Source organism: Eptesicus fuscus, chromosome 1 (assembly GCF_027574615.1).
Source record: "Eptesicus fuscus isolate TK198812 chromosome 1, DD_ASM_mEF_20220401, whole genome shotgun sequence".
NCBI lineage: Eukaryota > Metazoa > Chordata > Mammalia > Chiroptera > Vespertilionidae > Eptesicus > Eptesicus fuscus.
This window is the reverse complement of record NC_072473.1, coordinates 92,309,076-92,332,151: the sequence shown is the minus strand read 5'-3', so window position 1 is coordinate 92,332,151 and position 23,076 is coordinate 92,309,076.

Below are 23,076 nucleotides of genomic sequence, written 5' to 3'. Positions count from 1 at the left end.
CTTGAATAGGAAAGTTTAGAGCTAAGTTCTTCATTTCCCTCCTCATTCAAATACCATTATCTCCCTGTACTTTCATGCAATATTTCTCAGGAGAATTATGTTTGGGAAATATCTTTATGTTTTCACAGGATTAAAATAAAACTTTGGGAAGTGAAATTGATCATTATAAAGCAATGAGAATTTTTTCTTCCAATGCTGAAAAATATGATTTCTCTTTTGTTTGATCTAAAATTCAGTGTAATCAAATGTGTGATAAAGACCTATTAGAGACTTTCAGTCAAGATATTGAAGTAGGTAAATGTTGTGCCCCCCTATTCCCACAAACACGTAAAAATTACAAATAAATTACAGAACAGTCATCAGTGAGAACTGCCTGAAAACTAGCTGAGCAGTATTCCTATAAGTAAGTATATAAAGAAGTATATAAAGAAGAAGCCTCTGGTAGGAGGGACAGAGAAGTGGAATGGGCAGATCCTATACCCACAGTGTGGCAGTTTAAGAAACAGAAGGGATATATTGGTTGCAGAGGTCACCCCTGAAGAATGAGGGGTCTCACCCTACACTGGGCTTTCCAACCCAGGGCCCCATAACATGGGGCTGTGAAAATCAACAGGTATTTTGTCTAGATGAGATGGAGGGCTGCTAGAGTCCCAGGCATTCCTATTAAAGGGCAACCTCATGGGCTACTCACTGATGGACTCACTCACTCTGAGTTCCAGAGCTGAGGCAGCAGCTTGAGAAGCACATCATCTGAGAATAAAGGCAGTTTTACTTTTTCCTTTCCAATCTGGATGCCTTTCATTTCTTTCTTTTCTTTCCTTTTTTTTTTTTTTTTTGGTCTAATTGCCCTGTTTTTTAATATATATATTAAGCATCAATGATGAAAGGGAATCATTGATTGGCTGCCTCCTGCATGCCCCACACTGGGGATCAAGCCTGCAACCCAGGCATGTGCCCTGACTGGGAATCAAACCATAACCTCCTGGTTTATAGGTTGATGCTCAACCATTGAGTCACTCAGGGTAATTGTCCTGTTGAACATAAATGGTGAGAGTGGGAATCCTTATCTTGTTCCTGATCTTAGAGAAAAAGCATTCAGTCTTTCCCCAATATATATAACTAGAGGTCCAGTGCATGAAATTCATGCATGGGTAGGGTCCTTAGGCATGGCTGGTGATCAGGGCCAATCTGTGGGGTGACCAATGGGGCTCTAGGGGGGGCCCCCTCTGGAACCCGCCTTGGCTGGCCCGGGGCCTGCGGGCTGGGGGCAGCTCCTGCATTGAGTGTCTGCCCCCTGGTGGTCAGTGAGCATCATAGCAACTGATTGTTCCACTGGTAGTTCTGCCATTCGGTCAATTTGCATATTAGCCTTTTATTATATAGGATATAGGATGTTAGCTATGGTGTTTTTGTATACTGCTTTTATGGGGTTGAGAGACTTTCCTTCTATTTCTAGTTTGTTGAGTGTTTTTATCATGCAAGGATGTTGGATTTTGTCAAATGCTCTTTCTGTGTCTATGAAGGTAATTATGTGTATTCTTTTTCTCCCTTTAATAAATAAATATGGAATATTACACTGATTGATTTTTGGATGTTAAACCAATGCTTTATTCTTGGGATAAATTTCACTTGGTCATGTGGTATATTTTTTTATAGGTTGCTAGACTCAGTTTGTTAGTATTTTGTTAAGAATTTTTGTGCCGGAGAAACCAAGATAGCAGCATATGCAAACATCTAAACTGCTGCCTCACACAACAATTTCAAAACTACAACTAAAAGACAAAACGTCTATCACCCAGAACCATGGGAAAGCTGGCTGAGTGGAAGTTCTACAACTAGAAGGAAAGAGAAAAGAGCACTGAGACATGCACAAGCGCTGAAAAGCTGAGGTATGGAGGTGCATGAACCGAGCTGGCAGCAGGCTTCTGGGTGCGCTGCTTTTTTCAACCTGAAGGGAGACAAGCTCCCGATTACTCTGAACTCCAGTTTCTGGGGAGACGCTGGGGACCCAAACTCCTACGGGGAGAAGCTGGACTGTCTGCCATCGGGTCGGAAAGTGAGGGTGACTTTCTTGCAGAGGTACACGCAGGAATCATTGTTTACTGTGCTGGGGCACGGGACGCGGGAACGCAAAAACTCAGAGACTCAGAGACGGCTGACTGGCAGCCATCGCTGTTTGCCATGCCCTAGCCTAGTGACTCCCTGAGACCCCACCCTGCACAATCTACAAACCCACCCAAGCTCCACGCAGCGGATTTTGCATATAAATGGCCTGCCCTATCACAGCTTAACCAAACAAACTGCAGCTCTGGTCAGACAGCTCCAAAACCTCCAAACCCCAAGCAAAGAGGAGAAAACTGTAGTTCTCGCTGTAGCTCCTGCTGGATGGCCTCAGACAATAGCTGACCTGCACCCCATTGGAGATACAGAAGCTAGTGTATCTAGTGGTCAGTGTGAGACGACACCAGATTTCAACTACTCACATCCATAAGTGACACATTCAAGAGGCAGACTCAGTGAGCACCAAAGCCCCACTGAAACAAGTCCTGCCCCGTAAGCATGTCTCCAGCACAGCAGTTCTTCCATTATAGACACAGTTCTTCCATTATAGACACAGCCAATTGTCCTGGAGGTCAATTCCTCCCAGTGACACCAACAACAATCAAGACTTAACTACAACAAGGCTGTACACACAGTCCTCAAAGGGGTGCACCAAGAGTGTCCACCTTAGGTAACTGGGAGGCTGACACATTGGACCATATAGGACACCTAGCACACAAAGCCACCCTACCAACTCAGGGAAGCAGCGAAAATGCGGAGACAAAGAAACAGATCACAAACGAAAAAAATGGAGGAAAACAAACAACTGGATATGGAGTTCAAAACCACGGTTATAAGGTTTTTCAAGAATTTCCTAGAAAAGGCCGATAAATTTAATGAGACCCTCAAGGATATGAAAAAGGACCAACTAGAAATTAAACATACACTGACTCAAATAAAAAATATTATACAGAGACCCAACAGCAGACTAGAGGAACACAAGAATCAAGTCAAAGATTTGAAATACAAAGAAGCAAAAAACACTCAACCGGGAAAGCAAAAAGAATCCAAAAATTTGAAGATACTGTAAGAAGCTTCTGGGACAACTTCAAGTGTACCAACATCAGAATTATGGGGGTGTCAGAAGGAGAGAGAGAGCAAGATACTGAAAACCTATTTGAAGAAATAATGACTGAAAACTTCCCCCACATGGTGAAAGAAATAGACTTACAAGTCCAGGAAACGCACAAAACCCCAAACAAAAGGAATCCAAAGAGGACCACACCAAGACACATCACAATTAAAATGCCAAGGGCAAAAGACAAAGAGAGAATCTTACAAGCAGCAAGAGAAAAACAGTTAATTACCTACAAGGGAGCACCCATACGATTGTCAGCTGATTTCTCAACAGAAACTATGCAGGCCAGATGGGAGTGGCAAGAAATATTCAAAGTGATGAATAGCAAGAACCTACAACCAAGATTACTCTACCCAGCAAAGTTATCATTCAGAATTGAAGGTCAGATAAAGAGCTTCACAGATAAGAAAAAGCTAAAGGAGTTCATCACCACCTAACCAGTATTCTATGAAATGCTGAAAAGTATTCTTTAAGAAGAGGAAGAAGAAGAAAAAAGTAAAGATAAAAATTATGAACAACAAATACATATCTATCAACAAGTGAATCTAAAAATCAAGTGAATTTAAAAATCTGAGGAACAGAATAAACTGGTGAATATAATAGAATCAGGGGCATAGAATGGGAGTGGATTGATAATTCTCAGGGGGAAAGGGGTGTGGGTGGTACAGGAAGAGACTGGACAAAAATCGTACACCTATGGATGAGGACAGTGGGAGGGAGGTAAGGACATAGGGTGGGGTGGGAACCGGGTGGGGGGGAGCTATTGGGGGAAAAAGGAGAAACGAATGTAATAATCTAAACAATAAAGTTTTATTAAATAAAAAAAAATAATTTTTGTGCCTATATTCATAAGGGCTATTGGTCTGTAGTTTTCTTTTCCTGTGATATCTTTAGCTTTAATTTCAGGGTAACATGGACCTCAGAGAATAAGTTTGAAAGTGTTTCCTCCTATTCTATTTTTTAGAAGGGTTTGTGAAGAATTGGTTGAATTCACTAATGAAGCCATCTGGGCCTGAAATGTTCTCTCTGGAATAGCTTTAACTACAAGATCAATTTCATTAATATATAAAAGGCTATTTGGGTTATATATTTCTTCTCCTTCACATCCTCTTTCTCCTTTTTAAAAAAATTCTTCATTTTATTTATTTATTGTTAATCCTCATCTGAGGATATTTTTTCCATTGATTTTTAGAGAGAGAGTGTAAGGGAGGGGGAGAGAGAGAGAAACATCAATATGAAAAAGACACATCGATTGGTTGCCTCCCACACGTGCCCCGACCAGGGCCTGGGATACAGCCTCCAACCTAGGTACATGCCCTTGACTGGAACCGAACCCGGGACACTTCAGCCTGCGGGCTGACGCTCTGTCCACTGAGCCAAACCAGCTAGGGCTTTCTCCTTCTTTTAATAGTGTTACTGGGTTATTATAAAGCTTACAGGTCAGAAAGATCCAAAAGGAAGAGATGAGTAGTACGTGGTATGGGGGAAGGGACAAGGAGCCTCCATGGCCTTTCCATGTGTGCCAACCTGGAAGTTCTCCAAACCACTTTGTTTATTTATTTTTATTTTTTTTAATTTTTTTATGGAGGTTCCATTATGTAGGCATGATTGATTACATCACTGGCCATAGGTGATTTACTCAATCTCCAATCACTCACTTTTCCCCAAAAGTCCAGGCTAGGGCTAGAAGTTCCTACCCTCTAATCACATGGTTGATTCCTCTGGCCTCCTTCCTGAAGCTATCTAGGAGCTCACCAAGTGTCAGCTCATTAGCATAAACTCAGGTATGGTTAAAATTGATTTCTTCTTAATTAAGCGTTGGTATTTTGTGTCTTTCAGAGATTTTGTCCATTTTATGCAAATTATCACACTTATCGGTATATGTTATTCATAGTATTTTCTTATCATTTTATTATTCGTAGAATTTGTTGTGATGTCACCTTTCTTGTTTCTGATATCAGTTATTTGTGTCTTTTCTCCTTTTTGTCTGACTAGAGGTTATCAATTTTATTGTTCTTAAAGAATCCCCTTTTGGTTTCATTGATTTTTCTCTATTGGTTTTCTGTTTTTTGTTTCATTGATATTGTTTTGGCTTTTATTATTTTCTTGCATCTACTTTTTGGAGGGTTAAAGTGCTTTTTTAAATAGATTTAAGGGAGGAGCTGAGATCATTGATTTGAAGCAATTCTTTTCAAATATAGGCATTTTGTAATATAAATTTCACTGTAAGTATTCCTTTTGTCACATCACCTAAATTCTGTTATGTTGTGTTTTTATTTTGATTAAAATTATATTCTAATTTCCTTTTGATTTTTTTTGTCCCATGAGTTATTTGGGAGTATATTGTTGTCTTTAAATAATTTGGGATTTTTCTGATATGTTTCTCTTATTGATTTCCAATTAACTCAATTGTGGTCAGAGAATAAACTTTTGACTACTATACTTATTTTTTTTCTGTTATTGAGAGAAGGGTATTGAAATCTCTGACTATGATTATGGACTTGTTTGTTTCTCCTGCAGTTCAATCAGTTTTTCTTTTATGTAGTTTGAAGCTCTGCTATTAGGAGAAAAATGTTTAGGATTTTTTGTCCTCTTTATTGATTGACAACTTTATTCTTATAAAATGACTTCTTTAGCTTTTATAATATTCTTTTCTCTGAAATAATTTTTTGCCTGACACTAATTAACAGCCACTCTGGTTTATGGTTAACTCCATCATCTCTTTCCTACAGGGACAAAACCCAGATGAGAGACTCTCTACCGTGGGAAATAAATGGATTGAAATTGATCACAAAGTGTCTCCACCAAGAAGCTGAAAGCTTGTTATCACTGTTCATAAAAAAAGAATTCCACCAGTGTCCCTCCAGGAAGGGTAAGGTATGTTTCTCCAGAAGGCCTCAGGGGAAGGAAAGGAGTTGGGATGCTAACAGTACCAGCAGTAAAATAAGGTAGTAAAAGTGTCCTGTGGGTGAAGACACTTGTTGAGAAGAGGTTAAGCCATGCCCCTTCCTGGGTGCATTCATCAGTTTTAGGTTGTAGTTTTCTACATGAAGATACCAAGCACAACTTGCAGCATTTGTGTATCTGTCTCATCTATCCTACACTGTTAAAACCTAAGCCTGTGAAGTACACCTACTAAGATGAGCAAAACCCCACATTTAAAACAAGACTAGGGTATCCATCAGAGCAAGGTTATTCACTGAAGGCAGTGATTTCAGGCTGGGAAAAAAGAAAACTGAGGAGAGCTATGTAGGCACTGGGAAAAGGAGGTGGACTGGAAAAGATCCCTGGTAGTGGCCAATAATTAAATGGTCTTCAAAGTGTGTATGGGGATTTGTGGGAGGGGAATGAGATGATTTATATTTCCACATAGACTCAAATATGGTCACATTACCATGGATGTACTGAAGATAAGACATACAAAGAATTTGGTAATGGTGAAAGGTGAGAGAAAACAGAATGTGCCACTGAATTTAATGGCTGTGTGGAAAGGTTTGGAGGAGACACCCTCTCTCTCTGCCATGTAACCTACCAGATTAACATGGGGAGATAAGGAGTGTGGCAGGTCAGTTTGGAAGGTTCTTTTGGGGTGCTAAGAAAAGTTACCCTTTCTTTCGCCAGAGCATCTTGGCCTTGTCAGATTCTCTCCTCCCCCATGGTGATGTCAGGATGATGCTATGTGTTATCTGAGCCCCTCCAGTGCTACTATTGCCTAGAGTAGAGCCTTGCTGAACAAACAAAGCTGAAGGGTGTGGCTCCTAATTTTCCTGGGGAGGGGCATATATAGAAAGTTTGGAAGACCTGGGGTAGAACACTGGGAGGCACTAAGATGGCAAGGGTGACCAGGAAACCACAAGCACCTAGCAGTTATGGAAAACCCAACCTTAAGTGCCAAAGGGAGGAAGAAGAGGAAGGCCACCTGTCCATGCAGATCCTGAGGCAGGTGCAAATTAAGATGACCCCATCCAACCTCTTTTCCTCTTTCCCTTTGACTCCCTACCCTCTAGACTACTTCCCTGTCTTTGTCTGGCACATACCTTCTCCTCGAACTGTACCCTTTTCCCTGAAGCCCCTGTTCCCATCAATCCCCCACCCTTTTCTCCCAAATCAATGCCATTCTTTGCTCATCCTCTTGTCCCTCCATGTGTTCAAGGAAGGTAAAAAGACCCTTTCAAGGAAGTTCAAGAATAAAAGCCTCTCCAAAAACTCCCAGTCTTTCAGTTAAGTCTAGAAGGCCAACACTATTTGGCCATTATCCCAGGCTGAGTAAGGCACTGATTCAAAATGGAGATGAGCCACAACAGGATTAAGAAAGTGGAGGATTAACCCAGTAAGTACTTCAAGTGACTATCTGGGCAGCCAGAACTTCAGAAGGAGACCAGAGACTGCAGAACAATCTACAAAATCTCCAAGGTTTAGCCAATAAGAAATGGCCAACTACTTAGAGACCAAACCATGCACTAACAGAGTACACCTGTGGTGGTGAATAAAATAAAATAAACCTGTTGTGAAAGTGTATGTGTGTATGCGCACATGTGTGCATGCGTGTGTGTGTGCGTGTGTGTATGTGTGTGTGTGTGTTTATGAGTTCTCTGATGGTAAGAAGGGAAGAGGCAGGTGTGTGAGAAGCAAGAGAGCTAAGGTTTTCTGGGTTTAAGGGTCAAACTAATGGGAGTAAGGACTGGATGAAGTCTGAGCACTACAGACAAATTTCTTCCTTAACACTATCCTACAGGCAAGGAGGGAAAACCTCTGGTGTTTCTGCTTGTCTTTGCAGGTGATTTGGTAAGGGGCAGCGACATCAGGGTGTAGATTACAGGAACCTATATTGGGTGAAGTGTGTGGGATAATAGTGCTAGCCCCCTCCAAAAGGCAGACAAATACATCAAATAAACTACCTCTAGGCCATCTACCTCATAGTGGTGTTTGTTGCATCCTGCCCTATGCTGTAAGCAGCTAAAGGCCCCCGAAAGGACAAAATAATCTCACCCTTATAAAAGTCAATGACAGCGATCCCAAGGACTGAAATAATAGTGTTTGGAGGCTACAAACCCAAAACTAATTAGATCACCTTCTTGTTATTTCTGGAGAACCTACTATGTGCAAAGTGAAATACTAGATGTCGAGGATACCATCCTATATAATAACAGCCTAATATGCAAATTGTCCCCTCAGGAGTTTGACCAGGTGTTCGACCGCTGGCTATGATGTGCGCTGACCACCAGGGGTGGTGTGGAACATGACGGGCATTGGTGACATGATGCTGGCAGTGGGTGGCAATGGAGGCACTGCCAACCCCAATGGGCCCAGATGAGAGCAGGACCGTGGTGGGATGGTGGAGCATGTGAGCAGGCAGCCCCAGGCCAAGGCAGGTGCAAGCAGGGGCCTGATCGCCCCACCGATCGCCCTGCAGACTGCAACCAGTGGCGATGGTGGGGGATGCCGCCCAGCTCCCAGGTGCTGAGGGAGCAGGGCAGGGGGCCTGGCCCAGATTGATCACCCTCAGGGGGGATGGTGGAGAAGGTGAGGAGGCGGTGTGCCAGGCAGGGCTGCAGGGCTTCGAGGCTGGGGACACAAGGTGGGGCCCAATCCCTACAGGCCACCCCAAGGGACCCCACCTGTACACGAATTTGTGCACCAGGCTTATAGTAGTAAATAAGAGCCTGTCCCTGCCCTCAAGGAGTATATAGTCTAGTGCAGTGGTCGGCAAACTGCAGCTCGTGAGCCACATGCGGCTCTTTGGCCCCTTGAGTGTGGCTTTTCCACAAAATACCACGTGTGGGCGTGCACGTACAGTGCGATTGAAACTTTGAGACCCATGCGTAGAAGTCAGTTTTCGGCTCTCAAAAGAAATTTCAATCGTTGTACTGTTGATATTTGGCTCTGCTGACTAATGAGTTTGCCGACCACTGGTCTAGTGAACTCTTCCTTGGCTTGCCCTTTAAATGCTTATGTCTCCAGGCTTCTGCCTATTGCTATTCCTGGTATTTATATACTTTCTGTTATGTCTGAGCTCAGTCTAATAATCCTCCATGTTTACCCCTTGAATTTCTCTTTAACCTTTGACCAAGTGAGCATATATTTATCCTGAGAATACTTGAACCTATGCTCAAGTGGTGGCACCTATAACTACCCGGTTCTAGGTTTTCTATCAGATCTCAGGTATCTGGCCCACTGTGCAGTCATCTCTTAGACAAAGTCAGCTTATTCCTTGATAAAGCTGTTGGAGCTTCTTCCTTTCTATTATATCAATGAGTACCCCTTGAGCCCCTGATGGCAGTCAACCTGAAACAGGACTGCCCTACCCTGGCCACCTCCTGCCTGCTTTCTTCCTATCCCCACCCTGCTCCAGGAATACAAGTGTACCATTGGGAAGGCAACCCCATTTATTACTAAGGCTGATATTTCTGCTTCAGATTTCAGGGACAGTCATCCTGACTAAGCTGGAGCTTTTAGCTACTTAGGCACAGATACCTTCAGTCATGTGCTGCTCTGTTTATATGGCATCTGGCTTTTGTAACATCAGCTTTAATGTTCTACAAGCCATGTCTGTCTTTTTTTTTCCATTTTTAAAATTATCTTTTTATTTTATTTTTTTTAAATTTCTTTATTGATTAAAGTATCACATACTTGTCCTCATCCTCCCCCCCCCATTCCCATCCCACACCCCTCCCCACACATGCCCCCCCCCCCCTGTTGTCCTTAACCGCTGGTTAGGCTCATATGCTTGCACACAAGTCCTTTGGTTGTCTGTCTTTTTAATCAAGGCTCCTCAAGTTTCCACAACCTTTTCTAACAAGAACTAACGATTTCCATTTTTGTGAAAATCTAGCCAACTTAATCCAGGGTTTGAGGTTGTCATCTCTAAGAAGCTCCACTAGCAATTTCTGGAGAGAAAAAAGAAGGTATTTATTCATTTTCCTGCATTAAACTCAGACATCAGAGAAGGGAGAAACTGAACTAGGTTATCACTCCAGCTTGCAGAAATATCTCTGTCCCCCTCTTCCTGCAGGGTGTACTCCATGTTCCCAGGCTTAATGAAGCCATGGGAAGGAACAGAGTTGCCATTCTTTGGGGCAGCATTTGCTGAAGACTTAGGACATTGTTTCTTGGTCCCAAGTGAAGATTTCTCCATGCAACTGAATTTCAGGACTCATTGGCCTCAGAAGTTGCTCAGTTGGCTTTCACTTTAATTTTTTTTTTTTTTTGCCAGAACAAACACCACAAAAACCAATAAGTTGCCCTTTATGCCTTGACTGCCAGGAAGCTGCCAGCCAATTCAATGTCTCATGCAATCCTTCATCTTCTTCTTCATAGCAAGAATACTCTCTGCCTTTTTTAGCATTAATTGCCCCCAGTGTGCACTGTGTTTTGATCTCTAAGTGGCTCCAGATCTATAAATCCATAAGCATCCACAGGGTCTCAGGAGTCTAGGTCTTAGTCAAGTATATTCAAAGCAGGCTCAAAAGAAGGTTGTCCCTGGCCTTCATGATCTCACCTCTGTTCACGGTTCACCATCCAAGTTCATATTTCTCCAATTTCCCCTTCACTCATTTCACTCTGGACATATGTATCTTTTCTTTCTTTCTCTAATGCACCAAGCTTGGTCTTATCTCCTTTACCCATGCTGTTCAATTTGCTTAGTATACCCCTCACCTCTGCTGCTAGACCATCCTCAACCAACTCTTAGAGCGACTTCTAATCCATTCTTTAGGTTTCAATGTGTTAAATATGCTTTTGTTAGAGAGGCCTTCTCTGACCTTCCCAAACTGGAATAGGTCCCCTTTTTATTCTGTTTCATAATACCTTATGCTTTTCCTTTATAGAACTTATCAAATTTTGTAATTATTTTGGTAATTTTCTGTTCAATGGATCTTTTCTACATTAGGCTATAGCTCTAGGAAGTGAGCAGTTTTCTTGTTTGTTTTTTCTCTGCTGTATTCCCAGTGCCTGGAGCATACTAGAGGCTCAATATTTATTTATTGAATAAATTAATAAGTACCTGAGAGTTCAGGCAGAAATGTCAATCCTGGAGGTAGAGAACCAAACAGCAACCATATAGACTTACCCCTACCTTACTCAGACACCCTAGGTACTCAGGGCTCTTGTGGTTCCACTTTAGCCAAAAGCAAGATCACAGGAAGACTTCCTCCCACTGAGTTGTGAATCAGAAGTCAGAAATCCTAGATTCTTCTTCCAGTTCTTTTACTTACTAGTTTTCTGATACTAAACAAACCTTTTGCCTCTCTGGGCCTCAGTTTCCTCCTATGATAAATGTGAATAGTAATGTTTATCCTGCCTACCTTACAGTACTGTGGTGTTAATCAAGTGAGACAGATGGCACATTTGAAAACAATGTGCATATGTAAAGAATGGCTATTGCTATTAATGTCCCATCTCAGTTGTCACTGTTATTCCCATCAAAGATTTCCTCAAGGCTCCCCAACATCAACCAATCAAGCATATGCAATTCTCTGGGCTTCTAAAGTGAGTTATTGCTTCCTGCACAGCCAAAAGAGGTGCTCATTAGAGAAAGCGTATGTATCATGCCAACCCAATCTCCTGGAGTAGATTATACTTTTTTTCTTATTTGAAATGCTAGATTACAGCAGTTTAACAGAGGGTAGGATATTTTGAGGCCATAGTTCATTGTTTCAATTGCAGCATGCTTATAATGGATCCAGGGATGACCCAGATGGACTAACAGCTCATCCTTGTTATGCAGAAAGTTTTCTGTGGTCAAAAGCCAAGGATGGGTCAAGTCACAAGGGGAACTGATATTTATTTGTAACACAGAACAGAGACTCCCAGGGACATCCAGTCAAGGAAAGGCTACATTCAAGGTAAAGAGGAGTTTAGAGCCAAGTTTTAAGGAGACCACAGTAGGAGAACACACAGCAGTTTTAAAGGAATCAAAACCCCCTTTCCCACACACACTCCATTCCCTGGGCCTGAATCATTTTTTTTAGATGGAATAACAAACACACTTTTGTAATAGCAGCACCTGTTTGGCTCACGGTGGTCATTTAAATATTTGTTGAACAAAAAACAAATTTATTTGCAGAATCATGAAGAATGAGACTTGAAAGTGGTAAAAGTTATTAATTGCCCAAGATGGCATGGAGCAGGTTTTCATCATGCTACCTTGAATGGTGCACAATTTAAAACTTATGAATTATTTATCTCTAGAATTTTCCTTGTAATATTTTCAGATCATGGTTGATCATGGGTAACTAAAACCATAGACAGTAAAACTGCAGATAAGGAGGGGGGGCTACTGTATATGCAGCGCAGAAAGCCTAAAATATTGACAATTTGGCCCTTTACAAAGATATATTTACTAAGTTGATATTATCTAGATCAGAATATTAAATTTCCAAGAAGTTCAATAGCCTGCCCTACTTTATACTGCCATGAATGTGATAGACTTGAGATTTGGATATAGGTCACTTGATACTAGGGCCTATGTTATAACATATATCATACTGCCTCATGATCTCAGAGTGCTTTGTTTTACCTCACCACTCCCAACAATGGTCCTCTGGATTTAATGTTATTTCCCCTTAATATATCAGCAATTTTATTTTATTTATGCTTTTTAAATGATAAAAGTATGAAAAGGCACTTACTTCTGAATACATCTTCAGATACATTTCATAGATTCAATATGACTTATATTGGTTTTATTATTTTACAGTCTATAATTTCTCATTTATTGCCTCTTCAATCTTATTGTTAGTGATATCTTCTTACTCCTTCAATTTTAGATGCAATTATTTTTAATTAAATATAAAACATGTACTATTTTATTTTCCAGCAAGTATATGTACAGTTTTACATGCATGCAGATGAGAGAATAATTTTTGTACTATACCTGATTTACTGAGTTGGAGATTTCTTGCTTTCATATGGTATATGATTTTAAAATGTGTTCGAGTATAACATACTTAGAGGAAAGTTCACAAAGCACAAGGTACAGCTCAAAAAATATCAGAAAATAAACAATCATGTATATCAATTTCAGATCGCTTGCTGTATGAAATATTTGGTTAATAGTAATAAAAGTATCTAACTTGCTATATTGAAATACAGTGATGTGAAATGGGCTGGCTTTGTTCAAGGTTTAAAATAAAATTATGGGGATTTTTCATATTTTTTAAACCCTGCAATACAGTACAATGCAATGAGAAGAATGTTGGGTTGTGATTTAGGAGACTTACAGCTTGGTTTCAGCTTTGCCAAGATTTCTTGTGTCACCTTGGGGCATGTTCCATGCTCTCTTTGCTCCTCAAGTACCCTTCTGAAAAAAGGAGTTGAAACAAGATGCTCACCAAGATGCCTCTAAGCCCTGACCATTTAGAATTCTATTCTTTGATATGTATTAGGTTATTGGTTTTTATTTATTTATTTATTTATTTATTTTAATCCTTACTTGAGGATATTTTTTCCACTGATTTCTAGAGCAAGTGTTAGGGAGGGAGAGGGGAAAGAGAGAAACATTAAGTGAGCGAGACACATTGATTGTTTGTCTCCCACACACACCCAGATTAGGGCTGGGGATCAAGGTATCTGCACTTGACCAGAATGGAACCCGAGACCTTCAGTCCACAGGCTGAAGCTCTATCCACTGAGCAAAACCGGCCATGGTGGAGTGATTGGGGTTGGTGCCAGCAGTGAGTGCGAGCAAGATTGGTGCTGTCACTGGGTGTGAATGTCAGCTGCTGGCCCTGATCGCCCCTCAGGAGCAGGAGGAGGTGGAGAAGCCCTGAAGGGTGATCTGGGCCGGCAGTCACTCACACCCATTGATGGCACTGAGCGATTGAGACTGGTGTCGGGCACCGGCAACAGGTGTGAGCAGCGGCTCCAGCACCGGCAGTGGGTGTGATCAGGAATGGCACTGGCAGTAGGTGCGAGCACCAGGCAGGACTACGGCATGCGGGAATAAATACTTTTCAGTAACCACCAGAGGCTTGCCCCAATGACAGCAACCAGCACCCCACCTTGATCTGACACCCCTGTTTACCTGCTCCATCATCCCACTGCTGCCAACGCCCACTATGTTCCACGTGCGCCCCATGGTGATCAACACACATCATAGCAACCGGTTGTTCAGTTGTTCGGTTGTTCTACCATTCGGTCTATTTGCATATTAGGGTTTTATATATATAGATTAGGGAAAGCAAAGAGGGGGAAACCTCTGGGATTGCATAAAAAGTAAAATGATAGATACTTCTTTTACTTGGGTGGGTGCATGATAGTTAACAGTCAACAATTTACTCAATAACAATGAGGGGATTTGTGTTCTCCACAGAGTGATGCCTGTGCTTTGAGGGGTCTGGAAAAAGGAAAATTACTTTGACATTTCAATGATATGTTATTATAGATGCAAAAATACCATAGGCTCAGTTAAGGTAAACTTTAACTTAAGGCCGTGGTCGGCAAACTGCGGCTCGCGAGCCACATGCGGCTCTTTGGCCCCTTGAGTGTGGCTCTTCCACAAAATACCACGGCCTAGGTGAGTCTATTTTGAAGAAGTGGCGTTAGAAGAAGTTTAAGTTTAAAAAATTTGGCTCTCAAAAGAAATTTCAATCGTTGTACTGTTGATATTTGGCTCTGTTGACTAATGAGTTTGCTGACCACTGATAAGGTAACCTTTGTCAGGGAATATACTGGCCTAGGATGTTACTACCCACTATAACTGCTTTTAGTTAAAGTTTTAATTTCAGATCATGCTTTGTGGTTACTTAAGGACTTTGTTTGTAAGACCACCATGCAGGCCTTCCCTAAGCTTGTTAGGTTAGCATGTGGCCCTTTTTTTTGTCCACAGTTTTATGCACAGAGATGATTATCATATTATAATAGGGAAAAGCAGAAACAATCTAAATGTCCATAGTAGGTTATGTTTAAATAAACCATGGTATCCCATATAATATGTTTTTTTAATTTAATAACTTTTTACTGATCAGATTATTACAATTGTTCCTCTTTTTCCCCCCATAGCTCCCCTCCACTAGGTTCCTACCCCACCCTCTGCCCTTACCTCCCCCCCACTGTCCTCATCCATAGTTGTATGCTTTTTGTCCAGTCTCTTCTCACACCCCCTACTCCCCTTTTCCCCCAAGAATTGTCAGTTCACTCCCTTTCTATGCCCCTGATTCTATTATATTCACCAGCTTATTCTGTTCATCAGATTTTTTATTCCCTTGGTTTTTAGATTCACTTGTTGATAGATACGTATTTGTTGTTCATAATTTTTATCTTTACCTTTTTCTTCTTCTTCCTCTTCTTAAAGAATACCTTTCAGCATTTCATATAATTCTGGTTTGGTGGTGATGAACTCCTTTAGCTTTTTCTTATCTGTGAAGCTCTTTATCTGCCCTTCAATTCTGAATGATAGCTTTGATGGGTAGAGTAATCTTGGTTGTAGTTTCTTGCTATTCATCACTTTGAATATTTCTTGCCATTCCCGTCTGGCCTGCATAGTTTCTGTTGAGAAATCAGCTGACAATCGTATGGGTGCTCCCTTGTAGGTAACTAACTGTTTTTCTCTTGCTGCTTGTAAGATTCTCTCTTTGTCTTTTGCTCTTGGCATTGTAATTATGGTGTGTCTTGGTGTGGTCCTCTCTGGATTCCTTTTGTTTGGGGTTCTGAGCACTTCCTGGACTTGTAAGTCTATTTCTTTCACCAGTTGGGGGTAGTTTTCGGTCACTATTTCTTCAAATAGGTTTTCAGTATCTTGCTCTCTCTCTTCATCTGGGACCCCCATAATTCTGATGTTGGTACACTTGAAGTTGTCCCAGAGGCTTCTTACACTATCTTCAACTTTTTGGATTCTTTTTTCTTTTTGCTTTTCCGGTTGAGTGTTTTTTGCTTCTTTGTATTCCAAATCTTTGACTTGGTTCATGCAATCCTCTAGTCTGCTTTTAGGTCTCTGTATAATATTTTTTATTTCAGTCAGTGTATGCTTAATTTCTAGTTGATCCTTTTTCATATCCTCGAGGGTCTCACTAAATTTATTGGCCCTTTCTAGGAAATTCTTGAAAAACCTTATATCCGTTGTTTTGAACTCTATATCCAGTCATTTACTTTCCTCCATTTCCTTTATTTGTGACCTGCCTCTTTGTTTCCGAATTTTGGCTGCTTCCCTGAGTAGATGGAGTGGCTTTGTGTGCTAGGTGTCCTATAGGGCCCAGTGGCTCAGCCTCCCCAGTTACCTGAGGTGGACACTCTTGGTGTGCCCCTTTTTGGGCTGTGTGTGCAGTCTTGTTGTAGTTAAGCCTATAGTGTTGTTAGTATCACTGTGGGGACCTCCAGGCCAACTGGCTGTGAGGATCAGCTGTGTCTCTGCTGGGAGAGCTTCTGTGCTCAGCTTGGATTGGGCGGAGTCTCAGGGTGGAGCAGACAGCCTTGGTTTCCCATCAGCCCCACCCTATGAGGCCCCTGCATCTCAGTGTCCTGTGGCAATGGCTGCACACACCTCTGAGAGAAGGCTGCCCTCGAGTTTCGCCCGCTGCCAGACAGTCCAGTTTCTCCCCGAATGAGTCTGGGTACCCAAAGTCTCACCCGGAATTGGATTTCAGTGCAGTTGGGAGGTTTTGTTTCCCTCCCGAACGAGACAATTAGCTGCGCGCTTGCTGCCTGCCCTCTCCACGTGCCGAGAGTAAGCCAGTCGCGTATTCAGCTGTCCACCCTTTCCGTGCGCACAGGTCTCCGCACCTCTGTCCTCCACAGCTCCTCTGGGTCTCAGTGTCCTTTTATCTCTCCTTCCGGTTGTAGAATTTCCACTCAGCCAGCTTTCCAGTGGTTCTGGACGATGTCAGCTCTGTCTTCCAGTTGCAGTTTTGAAATTGTTGTACAAGGCAGCAGTATAGCTGTTTACCTATGCCGCCATCTTGGTTTCTCCCCATATAATATGTTTTTGAGAAGTCTTTAAAATCAGGAGTAGAATGAAGAAGAAACTTATTATAATGTAAATTTCTTTTTATCTTGATTTTATTTTTTCCATCACCATTTATCCCCCCTATACCCTCCTCCATCTCCACTCTCTTTACCCCCATGATCATGAGTTCTTTTTCTTTTTTTTTCTTTTTTGTTCAATCCTTCCACCCCATACAATATTAATTTTAAAGAGCAGAATGTAAAAATTATATGCACAGTGTGGTCTTAATTATGTAAAATATATATGTGAAAGGAAATGTACCAAAATAGTATCATGATTGCTTCTGCCTAATGAGATTGTTTTTTTAAACTTGTTCTTCAACTTTTTATTTTTCTACAAAAACACACATTGCTTTTATAATCACAAAAAGAGACAAAGATGATGTATGTTCAATTGTTCCAAAATGATTAGGATAAAGTACTTGACAAGTAATAATGAAAAGGGCTATGTTTTCTTTGTAATGCATTATTTATAGGGAAAATAATTTCTATTACTCCCTATTTTCAAAAAGAACAATGTATACTCTTCACACAGTTGCCAATACAATGCCAGGGAAACATTGGTAAAAAGCATAAAAGGTAACCCCAGAGATCTCTGTTGATTGTGACACTTTGAAATTACTACATGAAAAGGTCATTTACTCTCCAGCAAAAATAACATTTTGTCCATGTCCTGTAATTTCACACAATGAGTGTAATTTAAATATATATATCTTGAAAATTTCAATTTAGTTTGAAGATGCATTATGTAAATATTTTGAATATTCAATTTAAAGTTCAACATAATGGACTAGCACTTATTTAACAACCATGTTTTTCCATCAAGGGACAAAGACAACTTTTACAAGTTTTAATGGGCAGGGAACTTTCTGCACAGAAAGGTCACCTTCATTTGAATATTTTCTGTATTTATGTGGTCCTAGCTGCCTGAATAGCTCATGAATCAGGTGATGGATCATCTGTGCCCATTTGATAAATACATCTCTCAGATGCAAATTAATCTATTTTGAAATGAACAAAGGGGCAAGGGTCCTTTTTGAATAAATAAGCAAGGAAATGAATGCTTACAGGGTCTTTCATGCATTGAGGTGCTGCTGACTTACAGGCAGTAGGTGATGTTTGTCTAGCTGTGGGGATGAAACCAGGGGTCCTTATGACTTTGATTACATTTAGCTTTAAAGCCTAATTCTAGAAATCCTGTCTCTCTCTCACTATACCCCTCAGAGACCTAACCTTTCCTCATGATAATCAGCAACCCCCAAGTCAGTAGAAGACAGTAGCCTGGACTTGAATAAGGATTTCATGGTCTAGAACTCTGGCAGACTAAAGATAACATATTGACCTAAATTATGTTTTAGTTCCTGAGCTCTAAGGTGGAGCAACCTTTGGCTATTTTGCCATGAGGCTGGATAGAGGGACTCCAGAAAAGACCTCAAGACCTGAAGAAATGATTTACCACCCTTACCTAACCTCTGACCAATTAGCTCCCAGCACAACACCAAACCCCTAACCCCTGGTGTCTTTTGATTTTGTCCTATGTAATCTGTAACCTACATGCCATCAAGGAGTTTTGCTTTCCAGTCTTCTGGGTGACACCATTCATAGTAAAATAAGCCAATATTTCTCCACTACAATTCTTGGTGTTTAGTGTTTTGATTCTGCTAGCGCCAGGTGAACTGGAAAGATGAAAGTACTTTCAGCCTTGCCCATTCTCTTCTCAACTTGTTTTTGTGATCAAGGAAATGCATTTCCAAAATGTAAATTGAAGTGTCTAGGTATAATAATTAGCAGGAAAATAGTATACGCATTCTACTTCCTGTATTTCATTCTCATATATGGTACCAATCAACCATCAAACTTGGTCTGACCCTGTTATTAGTCTATCTTACTTTTTGTTTTAGTGTCTGCTTGCTCCTTGCCCTCAGCTACTCGGTCCTTACCTCCCTGCATCATCATCTCCTCCATCTGTATTTTAGCCCTCTCTGTGACATCTTTCTTTCTCAATTCCAAGGACCAAACCCTGCCTCTTACCCCTCATCCTATACAGGGGTCCATGCCCAGCTCTCAGCAGAGCTGGCTTCAAACATCTGTTGAAATTGGCCCTTCACATTTCACCACTGACCATAGCTATGCCTAGTTCAAATAAACAAATAATTAGAGTTGAAAAGAGATATGTGGAAGTTCAACAACAAACCTACAAGCAACATTATCCAGAAGGGCCATCTAAGTGAGAGCTTATTTTACCACATTGGAAAGGAAGTATACAACTTGAAAACATTTAAAGGGAATCATTTTCCATTCTTTTGTCTGACACCAAACATTATCCAGTCTCCCAGTCCAATGTTGCAGATGAACCCATTTCCAAGTATTAGGCATGAATAGTGAATTCATCTAAGCAATGTCCTATGGGGTGAAGCTTATGGCATCCCATGGAATTTGTAAAGCCATGAAGTTTTAAGAAATCAGCTCCCAGAGAAAACTTAAACATTTTTGTTAAAACACTGTTTTGAAGGGCCCTATTGTTTATATGTACTGGGCAGCTTATGGCTTTTGAGATGCTTATTAATATTGAATATTCTCTCTGTGTGTGTCTTGTAGACCATTTAGTGATATTTTTCTTTTACTCATGGGATCCAGAAGTGTTGAAACAACCTGACTGAGAGTTTCCACCTCTCATAATGTACCTGTGGAGCTGGGAAATCAGCTAATTCCTCAACAAGCAGTGAAGATTAGCAAGTTCATTAACTATTTTCAACTAATGCACAAATCCTAGGACTAATTGCTTATTTACCAGGTGGGGTGGGCCTTATTCTCTAGTTCTTAGTGATTGAGATAACTGAAACTTATTTGTAGTTTCCAGCCAGAAGCTATTCCACTTAACGCTTTCAATATGGAAACACTCTGGTTAAGGCATTGAGCAGAATTTAAAGGAATTGTTGAGTCTCCAAAATTCAAGTGTAAACAGTGAGCAATTTTAAGAATTTGTAAATCCTTCTTCCTGGTTCTGAAGTCTTTCCCTGGGGCAGACATTAGGCAGGATTTGGTCATTTTCCTTCAGGGGAGAAATTCTAAGTTAAGCTTCCCAGGAGATTTTTTTTTTATTTGACCAGCCATGAGTTTCCTCCATAGTCAGACATTACAAGTTCTTAATTTAGACATTCTGAATATGTGATAAATTGGGCCAAAATACTTAAGTTTCATATTTAGTAGCTTGCTAACTAATGTGTGTGCATGAATTTGAGGGAGTGTGTAGGTAAATTAAAAATTATCCATTGCCAAGTGAGTAGCATCCTGTCTGCATTTCATTTCTCTCTCTTTCTTGGTGCAGGCTCCTGGTAATAATTATCCCACATTCATGTGTGTTGCTGGTAAACATAGAAATAAGAAAAGTACCTGTCTTTTAAAATATTTTTAAGCTCAATTTTTAAATATTTTAGGATAACTCCTGTACTCTGCTAGAATTTCTGAGACTTTACTGCATTTTTGAATGACTGATTATAGCTATTCCAAAATTTTAAGGAGTTATTATGGATATTAGTTGCTTACAGTTTATTTGCAGATGATACTGCTGCAGGGTTATCAAGCAATCAATTCACATTTACATATATATAATTGATTTCAGAGAGGAAGGGAGAGGGAGAGAGAGATAGAAACATCACTGATAAGAGAGATTCATTGATTGGCTACCTCCTTCATGCCCCCTAACCCCGACAGGGAATCGGACAGTGACCTCCTGGTTCATAGGTCAACACTCAACCACTGAGCCACATGTATTCTCATGGCATGCCCAACGGTAATAATAAAAAAAATTAAAATAGCAGGCCTGGTCCCCATTTCTTGGGAAAATCACCATCTGGCTGGAAAAGTAAGTCTTAGAGAAAGTTTATAATCATAAATAGTCAATGTAAACACATATATATACGACAGATGATCAATATTTAATGTAGTCAGAGAAAAGCAAAAATCAATGCTGGATAAAATGGATGTGGAGTTAATTAAGAAGGTAAAATGAGAGAATTTAAAGAAAGTTGAGAATGTGGACATAAAAAGAACACAGTTATAATAAGCATCTGGAAAAATGATGCTCAATTTAAAAATGGAAAATAGTTTCTTTTGACTATAAACCAGAAGAGGGGGGAGTTGTTGAAGAATGGTGCATTTCATTTGATTAATATGTAAATATCAACTTACCCAACCTAAATACCATTGTATGTAAAGTAGCAATTCTAATGCTTACAAGCCATTCATTTCTCTGAGGAAATAGCTCTGAAATATTGCTGCCGAAATACTTCTGATGAAATATTCCTGATAAATGTGTTGCTTTGTGTATAGTAGGTAGTCAATAAGTGTTTATAGACTTAAACTGACTTGAGAATTAAGGTCACTAGCTTAATTTGTATGGTTATGAATAAATTAGTGGAGAAGAAAGAAACTCAGCTTCACAAATAACCAATAAATGACAGAAGAGCATAAATTTATGGATAGAGGTAAAGTTTTTGCTTTTCAGTTGTTAACAGATATAGATATAGGTAATGTATATTTAGATTTTTTAAAAAATTGGATTCATTTGGCAGGCAAGTTGTGCCCAAATATATGATTTTTCTAAAACATGACAGTATTTAAAAGAATCATCTACATAATAGTCTTAAAAGTAAGCATTTACAAATATTTTGGTTAAATTTCATTAAAAATACCTGCATTGGAAACTGCATCATTGAGTTAATCTGATCAGGACATTTATTGACTATAAATAATAATGTTACAGTAACCAAAAATATTGCACAAAATATGTCTTGTCTCTAACCAAGATGTCCATTAACTCTTGTTTCTTTTATGTCAAAGTAGAAGAGTCACTATGAGAAATGACATAAACTTTTCAATTAGTTTTGACTGCTTTCTGAAAATATCCTGAACATGATATTGAATAAAGCAGCCCTTTTATTTTCCTTATTAAAATCTTCATAACTTCACCTATTTATTTTGTAATATTCATTTTACTATATATTCATTCCTGGAATTATTCATATAGTATGTAAAACTATAGCAAGTAGCCTTATGCCTAGACTTTTTCCCCCTTTGGAGATCATGATCAGGAAGGACACAACTGTGCCAGAGTGTGGTCATTCTGAAGATTAATGGACAGAAACCTTGTTTGTATTGGAGTATGGAGAGCCTGTAGGAGAAGGTATTACACTCTATGTTGACTGAGAAGCACAACAGGAAGAACTATTTGTTTATCTCAGCTCTCCCAATTTCCTATTCTCCTCTACAAGAGAGTTTCCTCTCCTTTGTTTCTCAGGACTTGGTCATTGCTTGCCATTAGACTGCATGTCCTGAATTGCAATTCTTTATTTTATTTTTTAACTAAAGGCCCGGTGCACAAAATTCATGCACGGGGGTGGGGGGGTGTGTGTGTCCCTCAGCCCAGCCTACACCCTCTCCAATCCGGGACCCCTCGAGGGATGTCCAACTGGGATCGGGCCTAAATGGGCAGTCGGACATCCCTCTGACAATCCAGGACTGCTGGCTCCCAACTGCTCGCCTGCCTGCCTTCCTGATTTCCCCTAACTGCTTCTGCCTGCCAGCCTGATCACCCCCTAACCACTCCAATGCCATCCTGATTGATGTCTAACTGCTCCCCTGCCATCCTGTTTGCCCCTAACTTCCCTCCTCTGCCAGCCTGGTCACCCCTAACTGCCCTCCCCTGCAGGGTTGATCGCCTCCAACTGCCCTCCCTTGCAGGCCTGGTGCCTCCCAACTGCCCTCCTCTGCTGGCCATCTTGTGGTGGCCATCTTGTGTCCACCTGGGGGCAGTATCTTTGACCACATGGGGGCATCCATATTGTGTGTTGGAGTGATGGTCAATCTGCATATTACTCTTTTATTAGATAGGATAGAGGCCTGGTACATGGGTGCGGGCCAGCTGGTTTTCCCTGAAGGGTGTCCTGGATCAGGGTGGG